Source organism: Meriones unguiculatus, chromosome 1 (genome assembly GCF_030254825.1).
Source record: "Meriones unguiculatus strain TT.TT164.6M chromosome 1, Bangor_MerUng_6.1, whole genome shotgun sequence".
Lineage (NCBI taxonomy): Eukaryota > Metazoa > Chordata > Mammalia > Rodentia > Muridae > Meriones > Meriones unguiculatus.
In genome coordinates this window covers 70,321,153-70,339,077 of record NC_083349.1, presented here as the reverse complement: position 1 = coordinate 70,339,077, position 17,925 = coordinate 70,321,153, and the positions used below count along the sequence as shown (strand labels likewise).

The window sequence follows — 17,925 nt, the reverse complement described above, 5'->3', positions numbered from 1 at the left end:
AGAAAGAGAGTCTGGTAATCTGTCACCTGCTCCTGCCATGTTGTGAAATCCTGAGCATAGAAGAAACGAGCTCCCTAGCTTCTGTGATGGTTTGAATGAAGATGGCCCCCCAAAACTCGTGTGTTTTCATGTTTGGTTCCCAGCTGGTAGAACTGTTTAGGAAGGATTAGGAGCAGGTGTGTCGATGAAGGTGGATTTGAGGTTTCACAAGCCATGACAGGCCCAGTTTCTCTCTCTCTGCCTCCTGCTTATGGATCAGATGTAACCTCTCAGCTACTGCTCCAGCACTGTGCCTGCCAGCCTCCTGCCACCTTCCCTGCCATGACGGTCATAACTCACCCTCGGAAACTGTAAGAGAGCCCCAATTAAATGTTTTCTTTTATGTTCCTTTTTATAAGTTACATATAAGTTTATATGTAGTGTCTCTTCACAGCAGTTGAATAGTGACTAAGATGGCATCTTTATCGAAAGTGAGCACCACAGGCCTTAGTTTCATAGTATTGCTGATGGAGAGGAGAGTAATTCCCCCTTACAAACACTTAACATGCTCTAATGTGGTAGTTAACAGTATCACCGTGACAGGCTCTAGCATCAACTAGGAGTCAAGCCTTGGACCCTTGGTGATAGAGTTTTTAGATGAGGCTGACTTGTTGGCTTGACTGTGATTATCTACTTTAGGTTAGCTGAGGTAGAAAGGCACACCTCACCTGTGGGAGGCACCACACTATGGCTGGGGTCCTGACATGCATAAAATGGAGGGAATTAAGCACTAGCCCTCACTGCCTCTTCTTTGTGAATGAGGGTATGTCCATGCTCCCATCCCATCCCATCCCATCCCATCCCATCCCATCCCATCCCATCCCCTGTCCCTGGGTGATTCCACAGATGGCTCTTCTTTCTATATAAACTCTTCAGAGAAAGAGGGAAGGAGACTTAAACATAGACATGAAGGTCACAGCATTCGGAGTCTTCATCTTGTTTTCTGACATACAGTTCTGTGGCTTTGAGCAAGTCCTTCAGTTTCTACCTCAGTTTCCCTCAGTTCCTGCCAGTGTGAGACAGGCTTTGCAAGATCACTCATTGGACTAAGAGCTGGTAGGAATAAAAAGAATCACACTGGTAAGTATAGTTAAAAAATATGCAAATAGACAGCACTCTCACTGTTTAGAAATTCCTCGTTAACAATCGCCCAGACTAGTATGTGATTATAAGTAGACCCCACAGTTTTCTTGGAAACACACACACACACACACACACATACACACACACACACACACACGTCTATGGAGGCCTTTGTCTAACTATTGTTCAGCTGAGAAATATCCAGCCCTTAAAGGCCCCCTTGGGGGTGTGATCTGTTGGAGAGTAGGGCTGAGACTTTTATCACTCTTTCTGTAGCAACTAGAATTTTTTGGGCCTCTCCCAAGTCAAGAAAAATAGTGAGAGCATAACGCTTGCTCAGCATTGCTGTGGGGACACGTGCCAACATGATATGGATCAGGGACTCCGGGGAGTTTTCAAGCCAATAACACACAAATGAAAATAAAATAAATTTGGGCAAGCAGCCTGCGATGCTAATGTTAGGTTCAGGGTTATGAGCCACCTTGCCCTGAAAATGATTGCCCCTAGAGGTACAACATAGAAAACCAAATAATTACTCTCCCAACTGCGATATTTTAATCCCAAAGCCTGGAATCTACCAGATGCCAAAACTGGTTTTCCCCTGGAACTTCTTCAAACTTTCATTTGGTTGTTAATTGCAAACTCTCCTCATTTTATCTCGCTTTCCCTGCACAGTTCTGGAATTTCTATTCTGTTTCCCTGGCAAAGGCTGAATGTCCTGGGTAGAAACAGTTGTTCTCCATCAGTGGCGTTGCAAGTCTTCCCAAGCTCCAATGTCTCATCTCGCTTCTCCTGTCCAGCCCATCGCCCTGGCTGAAGCTGTGCCAGAGGACTCCTAACAGGAAGTAGGCAAAGATAAACAATTAGACCTTAAATACCTTAAGTGCAAAAGCAGACCTGGGGAAGTTCTCTTCGCCAGAAAAACCAGAGTCCATTTGGCTTTGTGGAGAGAAAGGAATGCGCCAAGCAGCTGTCGGGTCCCTCTGGGCTGGCCCATCCCTTCCCCAGACACAGAGCTGATGTTTCTGCATAAACAGAAAGGATGTGAGCTGAGCCCTGAGAGCGATGGCTCCGGAGAATGAAGGCTGAGGTAGGTAGAGCAGTGCCAGGGAGGGGGGGATGAAGACTTGAGGCACCCTATGGACACTTCCACGTGAGCCGCTTCTAGCCAATAGCCACCAAAGAACTGTGGCACCTGGTCGCCTGTGAGAGACTTCCCCAGGGGCCATAGTCACAGAGGCACATCCTTGTGCTGCATCCATATTCCAGCACCCCAAATGCCCTGGCATAATAAATGTCATCTGTTTCAAGCTGCTCAGTTTCGAGGCCATTTGTTATGCAGCATGAAGTGACCAATACATTTTCTCTTCCACAGTTCCTATACTAAACCTTCACTTTTGGTCAATGGCCATTGTGTTTATAAGGAATTATAAATTAAACTTATTATTGTCCCATCCTATGGCAGGCACATTTCTCCAAATTCTGGGTCTTAACCTCCTTTCATTTCATCCCATTATTTAGTTTCTGTGCATATGTATTTGTGAGGCTTTCTGCATGTGGAGTATGTATGGAGGTCAGAGTTCAACTAGCAAAGTTTGCCTTAGTCCTTCTACCAAGGGGTCCTGGGGTTGAACTCAGCTCTTCAGACTTGCCAGCAGGTCCCTTTATCTGCACCTGCTGATGTATGATATATACATACATACATACATACATACATACATATATATATGTGTGTGTGTGTGTGTGTATATATATATATATGTGAGCTATCCTGCCAGCCACTCAACCTTCTTTCATATCTCAACTGGTTGGAAATAGGAGTAGGTTGTTCCAGTGTCTGATTTTCCTCCAGGCAAGCATACGCACTTTGAATTGATCCCCAGTCAGAAAACCCGCTGCCAGCTGGCACATCCCTGCTCACATACTCTCTGACAATGTACATATAGCCTTGAAAAGCAACAAACAAACCTGAGGTCAACCCTGACTCTGTGGCAGAACTAGGAAAGAAGGTCATGCGTTATGGCTTGGACATGAAGTGTCCTAGAAAGACTCATGCTAGCAGTACTCAGAGGCGGGGCTTTGAGGACGTGGTTGTCTCCTGAGGGTGCTGCCTTCATTAACAGATTCAGGGCTGAGTTTATCATTTGATAGTGGGTTTTTTTTTGGGGGGGTGAAGGTAGCTTCATGAAGTAACTTTTCTAGCTGTGGGAAGGAGATGGTTGGAGCATTGCTCTCTGGCTAACTCATACCCAGGGTTCCCTGCAACGTCACTTTCTCTGCCACATGTTTCTGATGCCATGGTATTTTCCAATGGTCCCAGCAAACCTTGGGAATGATGAGCCAAAATAAATCTTTCCTCTTATTGAAGTCCTTCTCTCGAGTGTTCAGCTCAGCAGCATAAGGCGTGACTGTACACCATGTCCCCATGGTTTCCCTGATGGGCATAGGGGTGCAGTGGTGCCCAAGTCCACCGAGAGCCTGGAGTTCATCCAGATGCTCAGCCACATGAGCACTCTTCTCCAAGAGCCTAGGGCTGGGCCTGTCTTAGTCTTTCTTCTACCTCCTCCCATAGCCTCACCCTCATGCTTCATCTTTCCTTTTAGTTCCACTTCCTCTCTGGTGAGATCCCTGAGTTAGGTCCTTGTCCCACACTCTCCATCAACATCTTGCGTTTCTCCCACCACTGCTCATAGATGCCTGGTGAAGAGTCTTTTCTCCTACAAAGCAGTCCAGGACAGCCAAGGCTACACATAGAAACCCTGTCTCAGAAAAAACAAAACAAAGCAACAAAACCACAAAACAAAACAACAAAAGAATCTTAACCTTTTCTCACCGTGTGCCAAAGCGCCAGGAAAAGCTATCTTGTCCCTTGTGTCCCTGCTGCAAACACTTAATAATGAACAGTAAATACCAGTTAAGTAAATGAGCCCCTTGTAGTCTTTAAGCCGGGAGCTTGTTTCCACAACTTTCCAAATAGCTTAACATCAAGTCTTTGGAAAGCAGCACCCTTGGTGAAGAGTTCAGGCCTTAGAAGGAAGCTCGAATGGAAAAGGACATGAATGCTCAGAGGAAGGGAAGATCCAGACAGGTAACACCCTGGGAAACACAAGTGAAGGTGTGCAGCTGGCTTAAATTGTCGAGATAATTCTGTATCCTGCTTTGGTCCATAAACTCTTTTCCTCCCTTCATAAAACCTGTCACTCCCACCACAGAATGTGGATAGGTTCCAAGGCAGTGGCCTTCCCCTGCCTGGTGTCATCCCTTCTTACTCCTTTTGGTTCTAGTTGGTCAAAAGGACAAATCATCTCTGGGTTACTTTTTTTTTTTTCAACAAGTCTCACAATTGAGCATCTTTGAGCTTAAGTGTCTGGGGTTCACGTCACACAATATTCTCACTTCAAGTGTGTTGATGCCAAAGTTTTGAAATGAGTGGAAAGAAAGAGTTTAAAACATTTTCAGAAACAATTTTTATTGATGTGTCAAATATTCTTGGTTTCTGAAAATTTATCTTAGAAGCAGTGACTAAAAAATATGGGCACACTAAGGCTTGCTGTTTGCTGGCTTTCTCTTCAAAAAGAAACCACCTGGAACAAAAATCAGTTGAGCCATGATTATATGTGGCTATCTCCTTCACGGATTAGCTTTTGGTCTGTAACAAACCTCCCTGAACATAAAGCACCCACTTCTGGTTAGGTCACAGATCTCTGAGTCGGTTGTAGGTCTCTACTCTGAGCTGGCTCAGTTGTCTTTGCCACTGGCCTCCCACACTGCTATCATTTATAGGTGAGCTGGTGACTGTGAGAGTTGTAACCACTTTCACTCACCATGGGATCTACAGGGTACATGCAGGATCAGCTGGGCTCTTCTCCGTGTGGTACCTCATGCTCGGTAGACATTCTAGAGTTATGGGAGAGGGCCAGCAAGAAAAAGGCATCTTTGGGCAAGCAATTTTCAATTCTCCCTACTCGCTTCACATTTGCCAGTGCCCACGGTGCTTGGCTAAGCACCATTCAGGAGATGGAGAAAGGCTTCCTTTTGGTGAAGCACCTGCCTCACTGGAACAGAGCGGGAAGGACCTGTGCATGCTTCTACAGTCTATCCTGTCTTCTCCACACAGCTGCCTTTAGTGCCTGATGAAGCGTGCTCATTCTCACTCTGTGGACGAAGACACAGTGAGGGAGAAGGCAGCTCACACTGCCTTGGCACCCAGGGCAGAGCTGTGGTCTGGACTCAGCTCTGTGTGGCTCTGCGACCAGCATTTCTAATCTTTCTGCTTTGCATCGAAGCCAAGTGCGGAGCAGTTGCTAGCAGGTTGCTAATCTGAATTCAAACTTGAATTTTAAAAGAATCACATAGATAGGCGGCATCCTTCAGCCTGTGTGTATTAAATATTTTGAAAATACTTTGCAAAGATTGTTTTCATTTCAAGCTTAATGAAACCTCAGGCCCCAGACGTGGTCAGCCAAATTTTCTCCTCAACTTTCAAACCTTGATGCTTTTTATGGTAAAGCAGCCCGACCCAGCTCTTATATAAGAGAAAACATCTTTTCGGAAGTCATGAGATTCTGCTTCTACTTCAACCCTTGGCAGAGGCAGACTTCGGGGCTCATTGCCCAGTTTCAGCCTCCCTTCCCCCCTCAGAGGTGTCTCAGGCACGTCCAGGTAAGCAGCTCTTTGCGTGAGTAAGAACTGATCTTCCAGAATGAGAAGATAGCTCAGTAAAATGCTTGCTTTCCAGGCACTAGGACCCGAGCTCTGTCTCTAAGCCCCAGACAGAAAAGGCAAACCACCCTGGTACACTCTCAGTGTAGGACGGCTAGGACACATCGATCCTTGAGCCTTTCTGGCCTTCCATTTTCAACCCACTTGTTGAGTTTCAGGCCAGTGAGAGACTACCTCAACAAACAGAAGTGAAAAACAAAACCAAACATGACCAGTCCCAAAGAATGACACCTACCAGTAAGTCCCTTTGCCTCCACACCCAGGTGCACACAAGTGCATGTGCGGGCACACACACACACACACACACACACAGGCACACACACACACACACATACAGGCACATAAAAGAACACACACAGGCTCACTGTCTCCTAAACTCCTCCCAAAACTTGCTTTTCTTTGCAGGCTTCCCAAGGGCCGCAAGGAGCAGTCCTTTCCCTCCATTTGCACTCTCTCCTTCCCATTTTCCCTAACCCAAGCTCTGCCCTCCACACCTCTCTGTCTGAGAAACCAGCTTGTAACAATGGAAGCAACCCCAAAGATGCCTTAGGACCATGTGGTGATGTAATGCTCTTGATGTCTCTGGCAATCCTGTTTATTCTGAACGAACCAAAACACATTATTATTTTATTATTTTTACTTACATCCATCCTAATTTGACTCTGAAGTCTCTCACTGAGTAGAAAAAATTTATCTTCATTTGACAACTTTATGAGCCAAATTAGCCAGCTCTGTCCATTTTTCTAATTTAAATGCAACCCAAAGTCTAGATTGCTTTCACAGAGAGCCAGGCAAGGCCAATGGCGCTTGCTCTCAGGATGGGTTCTCCGAGCAGAGGCATTTCTCAGCCTGGGTGTGGAGGCCCCTGGTGAAGCTCACCTCCTGAGTGGCCATTATTCAGCAACAGTGGATGGTTCAGTAATGGAAACAAGTGCTTTGTGGTTTTTATTTAAGATTTATTAAAGCTCCTCACAGGTTGTTTTTATGAAACCCAGCCCTTAGAGTGGCTGACCTTAAAAATGTGTTTATCTAAATTATATTCCCCAACCCGTTGACCAACATGATAAATAATTTATTTAACATTTCCTTAAATATTATTTGGTTTGGTTTAAACCCAAAGTAGAACCGTCTTCTCCCGAAAAAGAACACTGTCTCATTTTTAAAAACACAACGGAAACCTTTGGAAATAAACAAGAGAAATGTCACCCTTCTCACACATTCTGGTTTACCAAGCGACTGCCTGTTAGCCCACCAGCTGCAAAATGAAATAGTAAGGCCTGGGCGTTAACTCAGAAGCTGGGGGTTGGGTCGGTAGCTGTGTGTTTGTTTGCTTGCTTCTGTTGGTAATTAAATACCCACTACCCACAAATCAACAGGGCTAGCAGGGTACGGAGGGATGATGGGGAGGAAAACACCCTCTCCCACCTATGCCGAAGCTCCTGCTCAGGCTGAGTTGGCAGCAACCTGAGTCCTTCTCTGAAGGTTCTGGCGAACCTTGAGACTAGCAATCATGGGACATCTTTAGAGGAATTTGCTGCAAGTCCTCCTTCTTCCTCAACAGAACCCTCTCTCCACCCACAGACGTGTCAATCATAGCATCCCTGCCTCTGGGCAATCCTTGGTATAGGACATCTGTGAACGGGTTGCTGAGCACCTTGCAAGGACAACCTTACTAACATCTCTCCTGAGTCCTGTGGGGGCAGGCACCGTTCCAGCTCACTTCACAGATAAGGGTAAGAGTGGCTCAACGTTTGCTTTAGGTCATATAAAATGAAGTGTGAAGCTTGGCTGAAATTCCAGGCCTCAGGTATCCCATACCTCCCTAGACCCTGGATGGATAGCGTACTGAGAAACTAAAATGTGGATGACATCAGTCCCCCGGCAGAGATTTGGGAGGAAGCCACCAGGAAGCAGAGTCCTGAGCACTGACACCTCCCTTTCTCTTGTAGACACCTGTCACCCTGCCATGGCTGTCTCCTCTATGGCAAGGCAAAGCTAGTCATGCTATAGTGGAGTCTCCAAATGCAGCTGCCGGCAACCCTCCACCTTTCCTCACATGGCGCTACTCCCGAAATCAAGAAGAGGAACTCATTTCTGTCCCTGAAACCTGAGCAGGTTCCAGGGCTGGCTTGCGCCAGTGAAATCAAACTGAGGGTAATAATATTCTCAAATTTCCAAGCCCATGGCTGGAGCTTTAGCTCTGTGCCTCTTGAGCCCATCCCCCAATTCTTTAAGTCCAGCTTAGAATGATGGATGACTAGAGGCTCATCGTGAAGGATCAGACTCTGACAGAACTCTTCCATTAAACATAGCTTCATGAAAAACCCCAAGCAAGAAAAGCCTGTGCAGCTGAGCCCCAGCCAAGCCACAGACTCTCAAGAACTGATAGGTGGTCTAATTTGAAGCTATTACTTTGGGTCATGGGAGGTGACTTGGTATGTGGCAGCAGGAACCTGACAAACTGACATCATTGGGCTGTTGGGAGGATTAAACAGGCTAATGTATTTGGAAGCAAGAATATTCGGTATGGAGCTTGACATTGGGGTATTTGGCTTGTTTCTAGTTAGTGAGTATTTTGTGCTCAAAATTGTTAAAGGCAATCAGGACACTAAAAGGAGCAAGGCAATCTCCTTCATCCTGTGGCTTATGCTCAAGCCACAGGATGATCAAGAACAAATGCTGTACTATGGAGTACTGAATTCTGTCAAGAGGAGTTATGGCAGAACCATTCTACATTGTCTGTGTGCATGTTAATTGTTGGTTGCTTTCAAGTGATTCCATGAAAATGATCAATGCAGGCAAGTGGAGACCAACAGATAAGAGATGTGTTCTGCTGGAGGCTGTGGTCTGGTTCAGCAACATAAGCCCCACAAGCTCATGTCCACTCAATTTTTGTTTTATGTTTAAAAATCTATTTGCATTTATTCTTTAAGAGTTGTCTATGTGCACACATGTATTTTGAACATATTCGCCCCCAACTTCCCCTCCACCCCCTTGCCGATACGTTCCTCACATACCCTAACTTCATGGTCTGTCTTTTTCTTCATATAATCCATTGACTACAATCTGCATCCATACATGGAGGACTGCAGGGCTATTGACAGGAGCATGGACAACCTACTGGGGACCACATTCCCAAAGAAAACTGTCTCTCCTTCCCTTGGTGGCCATCATGTCAGTAACCCCTCGGCCAGAGGTGGTTCCTCGCCTCCCGTCCATGCTGGGTGCTGACTGGTTTGGTCTTGTCCAGCTGTGGCTGCTGTACATCCATGAGGGCAGCGATCCTGTAGTGTTCAGAAGACACTGTCTCATTCTTGTCCTCACCCCAGTTTGGCTCTTACACTCTTTTCACTTCCTCTTCTGGTGCTCCCATGTAATATGGGTGTCCGCATATGACTCCACAGACACCTGCTCTCTGTGTTTTGACCAACTGTGAGTCTCTCAACTGACCGTTGGTCCACTGCACAGAGATCTTTCTCTGATGAAGGAGCCCATGTTCAAGGCACTGTGGAGCCTTTAGGAGGCTTCTTTAGGAGGCCTGGCCAACGGAAGCAGGTTACTGGGGGCAAGCTTTGGGAGGCCATCACTCCCCCCACCACTCCACTCTATTCTCTCTGCTCCCTGGCCTGTTTCCACGTGGGACATCTCCACCACACACTCACCACTCACCAGCACCAGCTATTCCACACTTTTCCCACCATGGTGGATTAAAACTATGTGCCCAAGTCAACCTTCTTCCCTTGTTTCTGCCAGGTATTTCATCGCTGACACAGAAGTAACTAATACAGATGGTGTGGTCAGAAGGGCCGCTTCAACCTGCAGCATTTGAGCAGAAACCCAAAGGACACAGTCAGCCATGCTTCCATCTGCATGCCTATGATTGGGTGGTGTTTTTTAATTACTCATTTTCACATCATCTACCTGCCTTGACTGAGCATACTCACAGGAATTCCTTATGCAGACCACCAGGAGTCAGGTAGGGCTCGTGTTCCCAGGTGCCCAGACAGCATTTGCTAGCTGGGAATACAAACTACCCGAGCCAAGGAGGCTCAGTGCTGCAGTTTAAACCACTGAGCTGAGGCCAGGGCTATGTTCTGGAGAACATTCCAGCTTCCTGTGTTTACAAAAAGGCTTGTTGGTACCCTGGCTGTCAGCTTCTGTGCTTACCCCGAGAAAGCCCTTCCCTGAGAGTAATGGGAACAGGAACAGCTGTCCTGCTGTCCTATTGAGTGGACAGAAAGCGATGGCATTGCTAGAAGGGAGACGTAGGTCTGTTTCCCTTGACTTGAATCTGCACAGAAGCCTCTGAGGTATAGTGAGGCAGTCCTTCAAGGGCAGGAGAAACACAGAGCCCACCTTCAGTCCAATCCTCCTATACCGTCTCGGAGTCAGTCTGCAGCTTCCTGGGATTTGTTGGAAAGAAGATAGGATGGAGCCCAGGTCTGCACTCAGCAGCAGAAAACCCATGTCGCGCCCCCCCACCCCCAGAAACAGCACTCCAGTGCACCTCACGCAGAATATCATCGATTATTTCAAAGAAGAAATGTCGGTTGTAGTCAAGCCAGGCCAGTGGGTGAGCACTCCATCCTTTATTCTCTCCCAGACCAGATGACAATAGAGCCACTTTGTCCTCTGAGGCTCCACATTCCATGGAGGGTTGCCTTTCGCAGGCCTTCTCCCACAGAGCCCTCACTCTCCCCTCCTCTCCTCCAGCTGCTCCTGGTTCAAGCTGCTGCCTGCCCCGGCTAATAACGCCTTGTCACACAGTGACAGAATTACGGTCTCACACTGGTTTCACATGTCACAAATAATTGTGCTCATGGCGCATCATATTGAAGTTGTCAGGACTCTCTTACGCCTATAATTTGTGTGAGTTGATCATACTTTGGTAAATCAGCAGGTCATGACCTGTGCCCTTTAGCCCCAGTAGCTGGCTGAGAACGACCTACAAATCTTGTGACAGGGACAACAGGGAGGGTATGAACTGTTCAATTGCTCGTGTCTATCAGCTGCCACAGAGAAAGCCCATGTTGGTCTTTCCTCTTGCCATCAGCTCAAGCCTTCTAACATCACACCTCACATCAGACCAACTTAATTTCTTCACATCTGGGTTTTTTTTTTTTCTCCCTGAATTTCTCTGTCTGTCTCTGTCTGTCTGTCTTGCTCTCCATCTCTCTGCCACAAGACGTTTTGGTGGCAAACCCAAATGACTTTCTTGCATGTGTTTTAAATAAGACCCTCAGTCTCTGTGATAAGGCAAGCAGACCTCACCCTTTGCATCCAGCCTAACGGAATGGGGCCTGATGCTGTGGCGAAATCCTGCTGGCAGCTTTACGAATTCTGTTGCTAACACATTGTTGGGTGACCACAAGCAGTGTTCACTAGCCTCTGCTTTCATTAAGGTGCAGTCTGCACCATCACATTTTCTTTAGTTCACTGCCTGTGTTTTATGTATGGGATAGCCAACCAAGATCTTCCATGTCCATACTGCTTTAAAAAATATGTGTGCAAAAGTGAAATGTCCAGGTTCCAGGTTTAGCAATGTGCTGCAGTGTGCTCAAAGGAGGCAAAAGTGGTTTCACATGGGTCTGTCTCCAGGGAAGCTGTTCAGTCAGGAGATCAAAGAGTGACAAGGGTCTTTGCTTTAAGGGGAAGTTATGCCAATTGTACCCAGAGGCTTCCTCCTCTTTACCCACTACCCTCAGCTCTGAAGAGAGAGACCAGTAGATTAGAAATCTAAAATGATGACCCTAGACTGCTTCTGAGGCCAGAAGTGAGGGTGGAGCTATTTGTTGGAGAAATAGCTAATGTAGGGGCTGGAGAGAAGGCATGAGGTAGGGGTGGGGGGGACGAAGAGCTTACACTTCTCTCACAGAGGACAATGCCCATGCAGGGCTGCTCACGCCCACGCTCTAACTGCAGCTCCGGGGGATGACACCCTCTTCCGGCCTCCTCAGGCGCATGTGCGCGCGCGCGCGCGCGCGCGCGCGCACACACACACACACACACACACACACACCATTCACTCACGCAGACATTACATGCATATAAATAAAAACTGCAAAAAGGATCTTCAAAATTGAGGAAAAGGGCTGCAGAGATGGCTCAGAGTTTAAGAGCACTGGCTGCTCTTCCAAAGGCTCTAAATTCAAATCCCAGCGACCACATGGTGGCTCACAGCTATCTAAGATGAGATCTGGGGCCCTCTTCTGGTGAGCAGGTTTACATACAGACAGAACACTGTATACATAATAAATAAATAAATCTTTTTAAAAGTCTGTTAAATAGAAACAAACAAAATTGAGAAAAAGCAGATGTGCCGGCAGGTGACCAACAAGCCAGGCTCCACTCTGCAGGGATGCATACACGTTTCATTTCTGGAGGCATCAGGAGAAGAAGGACACAGGCAAGGTACCTGGAGGTCGCACTCACACAGAGGTGTTACTGGGACCACAGACTCAAGGCAGGTTCTTCTGGTTATAGGCTCAGGGTCACGGCAGCTCCTAGCACTCTTGATGCCATTTACAAAGACTCAACGCTAAGCAAGCTCAGCGCAGACACAGGTATTAAGTGCTCTAGGTTTGGGGTGCCGTGTGCTCTGAGTTTGCTGTTTACCTCCCTTTGATGAAAACATTTAACCGTTCAGGTAGACAGACATGGGGTAAATCACAGAACCACCAAAAATCTAAGGTGACAAGTTCCCTTGCACATAGTGTTTCTTAGTATATCTTACCTTTCTTTTTTTCTATTCTAGGTTTTTATTTGTGAGCAAAGTAGTCTAGTAATTAGCTGAAGCAGGCTTCTGAAGAAAATATTATAACGATGCTGAGCAGCTCTAGGTCACCAGGGGGGCTGCAAAGCTGAGCAGCTCTGGATCATCACAGGGGCTGCAAAGCAAAGCTCCCTGTTGCTGTCTGCCGGGCTCAGTGTGGGTCCTGGGCTGCTCCTGGCACAGACTTTGTCAGCCACACTGGGCTCCAGAGTCAAGGTCTCAGGCAGCACTAGCTGACTCCTGGCCCTGTGGTCATGGCTGCCCTGGCAGTACATGGAAAGAGAGAACAGGAACCTGGGAAGATGTAAGAATAGGGTGAAATCCTGAGGCAGGTGTCTTCATTGTCCTCACTCTTCACACGGGGCTGGCGGAGGTTTCAAGGTATTTGTTTGCAACCATTTAAGGTGTTACATGTTCTGCTGGCCCTTTGACAAAGAAGAAGGGAGACGCTACATCCTAATATCCTGGCCCATTTGTCTAAAGCCATGCACTGGACAAATGACACTGTTTGACAAGAAAGTACTGAGATCTCATTCCTAATAAGTCCTGTCCATAATGAGCTCAGTGAGCAACTGTGTGGAAATTCTGGGGAAGCAAAGGAAAAGCAGATGTCAGAGCACCTGGTGGACTAGCGACCAGATGATCCAGGCTCCCACAGGCCAGCATCCCACGGGAACAATGGGTATGTGCTACAGGTCATTTTAGACTGCCCTGTGTGTCCCTGCTAAGAGGGTGTCTGAGTGGCTGGGACGGCCAAGCAGAATGCTAGTCAAGTTCACAGATGAAAAGGCACCTGAAGATTCAATCACATGCTCTGTTATTAAGGAGGCATGTCCTAGGCATGAGGCTAAATATTTCTGTGGCATTCTCTGGCTTAGCATTCAAATTTTAAGTGGGTGATCTACCGTTAACATCAGCATTGTATGTGTGAGGCAATCTGGCCCCAGAGCTATGGGCACATGGAGTGACTGAACACACCATGAACTATGTTTTAGAACATGCCCACTGATGTTCCGGGGGCAGTAGCATGTAACCTTGTCATGGAATCCCAAGGTACAATATCATGGATGTTTAAGAAATGCCCAGTGATCTGCCTTCTTTCTCCAAACAAGTGTCGTTGGGGCTGAGAGATATAGGGACAAGAAGCTTGAGCAATGTTTCATGATCTGGAAACCTCCAGTTCCTTTAATATGAAGGTGTTGGGCATAGAGAATTAAAGCTATAAGGATTCAGAGGTTGCAGGAGGCCAGGGAAAGGAAGAGCTTCTCCCCCCACCCCCCATGAAGTACATAGCATATCCACTATAGGTCAATGAGACCGCTCCCCTCCCCCTTCGCTTAACAGGGAAATTGTTGAAAACTTTGAAGGAATGCCTCCTTTGTTCTTTAAGGTCCATGATTAATTAGGTATCCGCCTGTTTCAAGATGTTTCGTCATTTATTTGTAAATCTCCCCCAGAGCGTGTATAGTGACTTGGCTCTGATGCACACCGTACCTTGCCAACAGCACTCGGGCTGGGGCTTCTTATGTTTCCTCCTCTTCCCTCTCCGCTTTCCCCTGTAATGCTTACCGGAGGAACAGAGCTGCAATGCAATCAGAGAACATGCTGCTCTTTATGGGTTTCCCTGGCCTGTCAGTAACCCGTAAAAGGGGGTCCTGACCCCTGGTGGGCAGTGCTCTTCCCGCAAGTGGCTGGAGACTGCAGGCTCGCCCTGTGCCCCTCGAGTGAAGATGTGCATTCGATCTGAGTCTGTCCCCATCTCCCCATCTCCACCTATATACCACACCCCAAGAATGGCCTCTGAGGACAAGGCAGCTAGCAAAGGCGTGCAATGCAAAGCACACGGGCTCTGCTTGTGGGGTCTGACTCAGTTTTAGAGTCTCGCTTTGCTAATCTATAAAATGGGAATAATAATGGCCTTGGGGGGGTCTATGTGGGTTTTTCACAGGACAGAACACACTTTGGCTCAGTGCTGCACTCAGAATATGCCCTCTGTGAACATTCGCTGTTACCTCTGTTGTTTTCAACTTGGTCCCTTGATTCTAAACATGCCTGCATAGACACACGCACATGCCTGGATTAGCTGACCTTAGTGTAAGTTTGACTCTGTCTGGAGAAAGAAATTGGTCCCATCAGGCTGGTTTCCAAAGTCAGTCAATCTGTAAAACACACACACACACACACACACACACACACACACACACACACACACACACTTTTACCACATGTAACTCTGTCTCTGTGTCCAAATTTGTCCTTTTTTTTTATAAGGACATAATTATTCATATGAGAGCCTACCCTAATGACCTCCTAGTAACTAGGCAATCCTCAAACTCAAAGACACTGTTTGCAACAAGGCCATGTTTGAAGATACTTGGAATCAGAACGCCAATGTCTTTTTATCCCGAAGGAAAGGGAGAAGGGCCAAAGCTGCCAGTCAGCCCACAGCAAAGGAGATGTGTAACAAGAAGCCAGACAGAATCAGGAAATGAAACATCCATGGGAAGGCCTGGGCTTGTCTGTATCATCAAACTCAAGACTCTTCTAGAATTGTAAATTTTAAGCCACATTAGGGTCACCTGTAAAGCCTTAAGACAAAGCTTTAAAAGCAACAAACAATGGTGCTGGAGGCCAGGGCCAGCGGGACGTGGGCATCACTGTTGTCAAGGAGAGCTTGACAGTACCAGACTAAACACACCAACACCCCAGGTGCTTTTCCTTGGTCGAGCCAGAGAGGCATGGCTTGTTTAAGGACTTACAATGTTACTTAGGTTGTTTAAATGACTCTTAAAAAATTAAACTGACCTCCTCTACAGAATTCCGTAGAGAATATAGAATGTTAAAATTCTCCAGATGGTTGAGATTAAGGAAAAATATACTCTTTCCTAAAATATGCAACCAGTGCCTTATTGTCTGTCTTACTTGGTGGACCAACTCTTGCCTGAACTGAGTGGTAGAGACAGACATTTTCTATCTTGAGTAGTTGCAAATTCTCTAAGCTACAAGAGGGAAAGGCATCCATGCCAGGAAGACGCCATTTCTGTGATGACCAGAATGACCAGCAGATACTCAGTGTATGTTCTGAGGTATTGTGGGTGTCCTGGGTTTCTGTAGGGGACTGGCGGATGAGGGGCTAATTCGCAAGCCCAGATTTGGGGGAGAAAAGACTGCATGAGCACTGTAACGGCAACAATAGCTACCCTGAGAGAAACGGATGTGCAGCTGATAAAGTAGCAATGGTCTCATTACTCATACTTTTTTTTTTCTTTTTTTGGCCAAAATTCAGTTTTGAGTTGTGAAGCAATTCAATGACTATATTCTCTTCTGTGCTCTAGAAATATAAACATGAAAGTAGATTCTTTGAAAACAAAAGACACTTTATTTAGCTGCTTAGAAGGACAAATGACACCTAAATTGACAGTTTCATCTTTACTTCCTGAGAATAAGTTCTGGGAGATGGCAAGGAGTAGGCTATGGTCCTTATAAGGGAACTATGAAGTTACTCATCCTGATGAAATTCCACCTTCTTCTTTCAGAGGGAAATTGGAGAAAAGGGTACAGATGAAAATGAGGCAGTCAGTTAAGATTTTGCAATTGTATAAGGGCAAAGTTTCCAAGCCTCAGAGACACAAATGGTAGGCTTGGCTATAACATTCACAAGAACAAAGCCAGGGCCTGGAGAGATGGCTCAGCAGTTCAGAGCACTTGCTGCTATGGCAGAGGACCCATGTTTGCTTTCCAGCACACTCACTGACTCACAGCTGCCTATAGCTCAAACTCCTGTGGGTCTAATGCCCTCTTCTGGCCTTCATAGGCAATTGCACACATGTGCACATAACCCTCCATACATACAATCATTTTTTTTTAAAGCAGAAATGATGATGATGATAAGCTATCAACAGCCACAGGTTTTACGTCTCTCCGAGTCCTGCTCAATCTAGTGCAGCAGAAAGGGAAGGAAAGCACAGACTGCTTGGTGCTGCAGGGCTGCAGAGTAAGCTGCCCTCCTTTGTCAAGAAGTGAATCTCCAGTATTTATTTGGGTGCAAGCAAAGTGGAATAATGGGGTAGGAGGTCCTCCGTGTAAAAGAAACTCAAAAGCTTTACAGACTGACTTAGGTGTAATCCTTATGGGATCCCTAACAGCTCATAAATAACTTTTAATGAGATTTCCAGCAAGCAAAATAGCACACGGGGTGGAGGGGGATATTCTTTGTGTGTGTGTGTGTGTGTGTGTGTGTGTGTGTATTTTGTGTTCAATAAAGCTCATACTTCATACTGTTGTTTCCCAAGCCCATAACAAAAAGAAAGGAAGCCATTTCAATAAGTAGATATTAGAACTGAAACTATTTAATTAACTGATAGGGACAGGAAACACTTGAATATGTCATTGAAAATTCTTGATGTTGACCAGTCTATGGAAGCTCACAGGGCTGAGTCTCAAGCATGTTCCAGAGTTAAGCAGAGAAATAAATCAAGGTTTGCAAATGTCATTTAAGTTTTCACCTGTCCCACGATTCAAAATTATTGGCTTTCCAATGAAAAACATATGTTGTGTCCCTTGCCTGGGGAGCTGTAATGAAGTGAGGCGGACACTCTCCAGCCTCCCTCCCATCGTGCCCTCTTTATTTCCCATCGAGTGAAAATAATTACTGAACCCTTCAGGGAGCGCTTCCCTGCGTCTGGTCCTCAGATAAGTCCTGCCATGCTGGCTCCCCCAACGCTGCCCCTCTTCCTTCAGGGACCACAGTTTGATTTATGAGAAAATAGTTGGCAAATTGGGATGTCCATCTTGATGGATGACATCATTTGTACCGTTTTGCTGATCATGTATGACTACCTTTTTGTTTGTTTGTTTAGCTCGGTTGCAATTGATCCACAGCCGCAACAGCTGGGAAGAGGAGGGGGCAGCAATCGACACGTCTTGGAAAGGCCACCAGGCAGAAAGCTCTTTGGCCTTTTGTTTCCTGGAAAGCCACCAGTGAGGGTCAGGTCATTCATAGTATTCTTGTAGATGTCATCTTGGGCAGTGCAAGAAGAAACAGCACAGGCAAGACTGAGTAGGCTTCCTCTTTTGGAAGAAGGGAAAAGTGAATGCAGAAAGTCTGGCTTCTTGGCCCAGCGTCACACAGGTAGTCAATATCATGGGTTTCCATCTGGGCATTTTGACCTTAAAATAAGTGCTCTTTTCTTGTGTCTTACCTCCATCTACCCCATTCCGAGTAGCAATCAACCCTCTCCCATATACAGACGTACACTCAGCTGCACTGAGCTGTTGGGTCCACTCCCTCCTTCCGTGATTCCTATGGT

The 17,925-nt window shown here is 46.5% G+C and overlaps 1 long non-coding RNA gene across 1 annotated transcript in view; it reads right to left on the bottom strand.

The window, feature by feature from the left end:
- Window positions 1-1,778: 1,778 nt before the first annotated feature.
- LOC132648312 (uncharacterized) overlaps window positions 1,779-17,925 on the bottom strand; it is a 65,730-nt gene continuing 49,583 nt past the window's right edge. The window contains exon 3 of the long non-coding RNA XR_009586693.1: window positions 1,779-1,957. This is a non-coding gene — a long non-coding RNA (uncharacterized LOC132648312). The remainder of the gene's footprint in view (window positions 1,958-17,925) is intronic.